The sequence below is a fragment of the Oryzias melastigma genome, linkage group LG8, assembly GCF_002922805.2.
Source record: "Oryzias melastigma strain HK-1 linkage group LG8, ASM292280v2, whole genome shotgun sequence".
NCBI classification, from domain to species: Eukaryota; Metazoa; Chordata; class Actinopteri; order Beloniformes; family Adrianichthyidae; genus Oryzias; species Oryzias melastigma.
In genome coordinates, this window is record NC_050519.1 from 5,659,480 (window position 1) to 5,665,405 (window position 5,926).

Sequence of the window (5,926 nt, forward strand, 5' to 3'; positions counted from 1 at the left end):
AAAATAAAAAATTAGAATAAATAAAATAATCTAAATAAAATATATAAAATAAATAAAATAAAATTAGAATGAAATAAAAATTAAAAGTAAATAAAATTAAAATTAAATAAATAAGATTAAAATAAAATAAGTTAAAGATAATAAAAATATATAAATAAATAAATAAAATAAAATAAATCAGATTAAAATAAAAAATTACATTAAATTACATTAAATAAAATATTTTAATTAAAATATATAAAATAAATGAAATAAAATTAGAATTAAATAAAAATTAAATTAAAAGTAAATAAAATTAAAAAATAAAATTAAATAAATAAGATTAAAATAAAATAAATTAAAAATAATAAAAATATGTAAATAAATAAATAAAATAAATCAGATTAAAATAAAATAAAAATAAAATTACATTAAATAAAATAAAGGACAAATTAATTTTACGATCACTTGGAAAATTATGTTTTGTTTTGTTTTTTAGGTCATAACTTTTCATCAATATCAGTTACAAATATGAAACAGTAGTCAACAGAAGCCTATTTTTGCTAAACTCCAATTACAATAATATTTTTAAAATTTTTACTAATTTCTAAAAACTTAAATAAACAAGTCATATTTTTTTTAAATGACACAAAAATGATTAACAATCTGTATATTTCTTTACTTGTTTGTTCTCCTCCCTTTTTACAGAGTACATAGTTTCAAATACTCTGTCATACTGCCCTCTGCTGGACTAAAAAGACTCTACATATTATGTTTTTTTTATTCTTAATTTTAACAGAAAACACTACAGATTGTACAGAACAATCGGCACATTTACATGCAACCTCAACAAATAGGGAGTTACAATATATGTAACATGTATGACAATATATGTAAACTCGAGGTTAGTTCTGATAAAACATTAAATGTTCTTGAAGCCCTCAGATTTTGCATGTTTAAAATAAACTAAAATAGGGTTGTGAATTTGACAATTTGTGAATACGGAATTTCCCAAAATTAATAAACAATTGAATAACAAACATTAAATTCTTGGATAAACCATATGAATCAAAATATATGAGAACATCAAAAATTATATTAACATTATACTAACTTATATTAACATTCAATATTAACAGTTCAATCAGGTGACACTAACACAGGAGGATAGAAGAGCTTCTTAAAGAAGAAGTAACAGGTCTTCGAGGGACCCAATTACTTATTTTCTGACCATTATACAAATAAATTCTTTAAAAAATTCCTGAATTATTTTTTAAATTTCTGTCTCTTACAGTTGATGTGTATCTTTGATGAACATTACAGACCTTTTTCATTTTTTTAAGTGGAAGAACTCGCAAAATTTGCTGACAGTTAAATACTTTTTCGCCCCACTGTGTATGATGTTATATTTGAAAAAGCAGAACTTGTGAACTTTATCTAAAAAAAAAAAAATTTACTTTCTTCAGCTGTCGTTTCTTTAAACTACAATTAAGGTTGTTAATCCAGGTTTATTAATGCATAGGTCTAATTGATCATTTTGTAACTATGGGAAAAAATGAGGATACATGCTGTCTTATAAGTTTATTTTATTCATTTACAGGATTAAAATAGACAGAAAAAAAACAATATTTTTGATACATCTCAGCCTATTGTGCTTAGAATTTGTTTGATTTTTTTATTTATTGTAAAATTGTCCTAGTGGTCTTTTACTTATGCAGTTTTTAACCAAAATCTAAAAGCCTGAACTGTTTTTAAGACATTTTTTTCTTCACAGCAGCAGGAGTTAATCCTAAATTTACCTCTGAGTTGTGAGCGGGACAGTTGGTAAAGAAGTAAGCCTCCACTGATATCCCATCATCCCTTTGTTTATGCTCTCTCCTATATAGGTTTCAGCCACTCACAACCTAACATTACCAGTGTAACAAAAATGGTGAGTAATAGTGGAGCTATTCAGCCCAAAATGAAGATGTTTATGCATTTGTCTCCAAGTGGATGCATCAGAATGATTTTCAGTCTCTACGTCACAGATCTTTTTCACCACCTGATTGCTGCTTTAACCTTAAAATATTGCATATACAGTATGTCCTCCATCATGATAAAAATGCCACAAGAACATGTCAAAAACACCAAAAAAAAAACAACATTTTCTTGAGGACAATATGCCGCATAGATCACTGACTCCATTTAAAAAATCGTTTCAAAACATAATTTTCAGCATCAACAGCAAAAGGCAACAACTCAGTGTGTTTGGATTAAAGGAAGAATTGTCCTGGATTAACATTTCAAGCTTTTCAAAGAAGGAGAAAAGACTAAAATGGACTAATAAAAAAAGAAACTGGACTCTAAAAGATTGAAAAGTGAACAGGTGGTTCCTGGTTGGGGTTTTCTGGATCTTATCATGACACTGTGGGACCAGTTTGAGAGGAGAAAGCTTGGAGTACATTTTTTTAGATGATTTGCAACATTGTGTACAGAGCCCCTAAAGGGACATTGATGTAAAAAAAAAATAAAAAATAAGTAAAAAAAATATATATTTTTTCTGGTTAGAAAAAAACATTTTTTTTTACTTTGACCGTAACTTTTTAACATAATTATGAACTAGATATATAGCATTACCTGCAATAATGCTAGTGTGAATGCTGTAAACTGAATTCAAAGATGCTAGTGCTGATAGCTGAAGATGCTGAAATTAATAGTTAAAAACGCAGAAGCTGATAGGTGAAATCACTGAAATCGATAGCTGAAAATGCTAAAGCTGATAGTTGAAATCACAGAAGAAAATATTTGAAATCACTGAAGCTAATAGCTAAAAACACTGATGCTGATAGTTTAAAACTCTGAAGTAGACAGCTGAAATCACCGAAGAAAATAGCTGAAATTGCAGAAGCTGATAGCTGAAAACACTAAAGCTGAAATCACAGAAGTTAAAAGGTAAAAACACTGAAGCTGATAGTTTAAAATGTTGAAGTTGATAGCTGAAATCACAGAAGAAAATAGCTGAAATCACTGAAGCTGATATTAGCTAAATGCCAAATTAGCATAAACAGCTAGCATGTAGTTGAAAAAGTAGCTAAACTTCAAAACAGCCCTTAAAAAATGTAAAAAAGCCCAAATTAGCCAAACAACATTTTACATTGTAAGTTTTAGCCTAACTCCAAAACAGCCTAAATTTGTTTTTAATAAAGCCTAAATAAGCTAGCAAGTAGCTGAAACATTAGCTAAACTCCAAAACAGCCTAAAAAAGTCTCAGTAAATGCTAAAATTGCTCAAAAAGCTAGCAGAATGCTAAATTAAAAAAAAATTTAAATACTAACTTTTTAACATAATTCTGAATAATAAAACCTTAAATAAAATTAACATCGGTCCATTAATAACAATAAATTAAAATGATCTGGGGGGCCGGATACAATTATCCGGAGGGCCGTATCCGGCCCCCGGGCCTTGACTTTGACACATGTACTATAGGGGTTCCGTAAGGATGTTTTGGGGAACAAAGTTTGAATAAGAAAACTCATGAGTAGTTAGTACTGAAACTCTTGGGTTTCAGTACTAACGGTGTCATTACTGCTCATTTGAATTGTTATAACCCTAGAGCACAAATTACCGGGTGATCTTCATCTAAACTAAAGTATTTGGTAACACTTTATAATACGATTCCTTAACAAGCTTTACTAACACATTAATAATGTGTTTATAGGATGTTTATAAGACATTTATTAGCACAATAAGCCAAATAATGCTTATTAACATACTTAGTAAGATTCATTAACATCTAAAATAAGGTTTTTCTTTCATTTTGTCATACATACCTTAGCTGAAAATGAAATAAAACTACTCTAATTTATCATGTTTTGATCTATTTTTTATGACAAATACTTTTTATTCAAAATTACCCAGAAAAAGTGGTTTCGCCACTTTTTATAGCGTTCTAGGGTTAAAACTAAATTTATGTTTGTTTCTGTCAAAAACTACAAAGTTTTACCAAAACTTTCAGTGGATCCATACTGTAAAAAAATAAAAAAAATGCTAAAAGTATTGACTGGCATATTTCTACAAGCGAGGCTGACTTTGCCACAGGCTGTTGCTGTGTAATCTGAACTCCCCGGAAAACAATCTAAATTTATGAATGCTGGGCCTCTTTCATTCAGGGGTCTGGTGGAGCATGCAGGTGGTGGGGGCGCCTTTGAGACAAACAGAAAAAGCCAGTGTTGCAGAAAAGGGATAAAAAGGGAGAGGGGGGTCTCGGAGAAGCAGACGGCGCTTCTTATCTCTGCACTTGTCCATTTATCGGATTTCATCCCAGCGCTCTGCTCCTTTTGCCCACCCTGTTGCTTAGTTACTGCCATCCATGTCCAAGCCCTGCCTCAAAGAGAAATCCAGGAATTTGCAGAAAAAGCTATAATAGGGAACTGCTCTGGCATCAAACTTTGGGTGTAGGTGGATGGAGCAGGTAACACCGTGGGCAATCAGAACCCGTCTCCTGTAAGGACCAATTTGGATCCGGTGGTTCCTGTGATGCTGGCGGAGAACGCCCCCTCACATGAATGGCATTTTAAGCACAGCTTGTCCAGGACAGGAAGCGGGGTCAGATGGCAGCCAATTAAAAGTGAACAAGAAGCAAGAAGGGTGGAGGGCTGTAGAGGGAGAAGGTCTGACCTCCGTCACAGATCTTTCCAGAGCCTTCTCAACGTTTCATGTTCAGGGAGATGATAAGATATCGGACACAAATCAGTGTTTGGCTTATCAGAGATATATCAGTAATTTTCAGGCAAGTTTTAAGGATCTTCCTATGTTTTTATTTCCCATTTTGTTACAGAAATCACAGTTGAAAATAAAACTACTCTAATTTATCATGTGTTTTGATCGTTTTTTTTTTTTTTTTAAACAATTATAATTGGGTATATTATATCAAAAGTTATGATTGAATTTCTTTTTGCAAGTGTTTTAGTGTTAAAACAAATTTTAGGCGTGGTTCTGTAAAAAAAAAAAAAAAAGAAAAAAAAAGTTGCATTACCTGCGATAATGCTAGTGTGATGCTAGTGTTAATGCTTTTAGCTTAAGATGCTTAAGCTTTAGGCTGAAAACAGTGAAGCATTTCACTTTAATTCCTGAAGGGATTTGCTGAAAATGCAAAAACTATTTGTAAAATGTTAAATTTGCTAAAATACTGGAAATTGCGTTAAAAACCTATGAAAGAGCATTGAAATTGACATAAATTTCTCAAAAAATTCGTAGTAAAATTGCTTAAAAATTCCCTCATACATAACAGTTTTGCAAAAAAATATTTAGTGTGTTGCTTAAATATGAGCTAAATTCCAAATTAGGAAAAAAAACCTTACTAGATGTCAGATTAGCTAAAAAAAATCTTGCTTGTTGCTTAAATACTAGCTTAACTCCAAGATAGCTTAAAATTCCCGAGTAAACTAAATTGGTCAAAAACATTAACCTGTTTCTAAAATGGAGCTCTAAATTAGCCTATACAAACATCAGCACACAATAAAATAGTCTAAAATATTAGCTGAACTCCAAATTAGCTTCAGAAAACCTCAGTAGATGCCAAATTAGCCAAAAAAGCTAGCACATTGCTTAAATTCCAGACAAACTCTGATTTAGGCCTAAATTCGTAGTAACCTAAATTAGCCAAAAATGTTAGCATGTTGCTAAAATATTAGCTAAACTCCAAATTAGCATAAAAAACCTCAGTAAATGGCAAGTTAGCCAAAAAATAAAAAAGCTAGCACATAGCTTAAATACTAGCTAGACTCCAAAATAACCTAAAATTCTCAGTAACCTAAACTAGTTAAAAGGTTAACCTGTTGCTAAAATACAAACTAAACTCCAAATGAACCAATAAAAGCCTGAAAAATTAGCAAAAATGTTAGCAAGTTGTTAAAATAAAACTTTAAATTAACCCATAAAAATCTCAGTAGACAAAAAATTAGCTAAA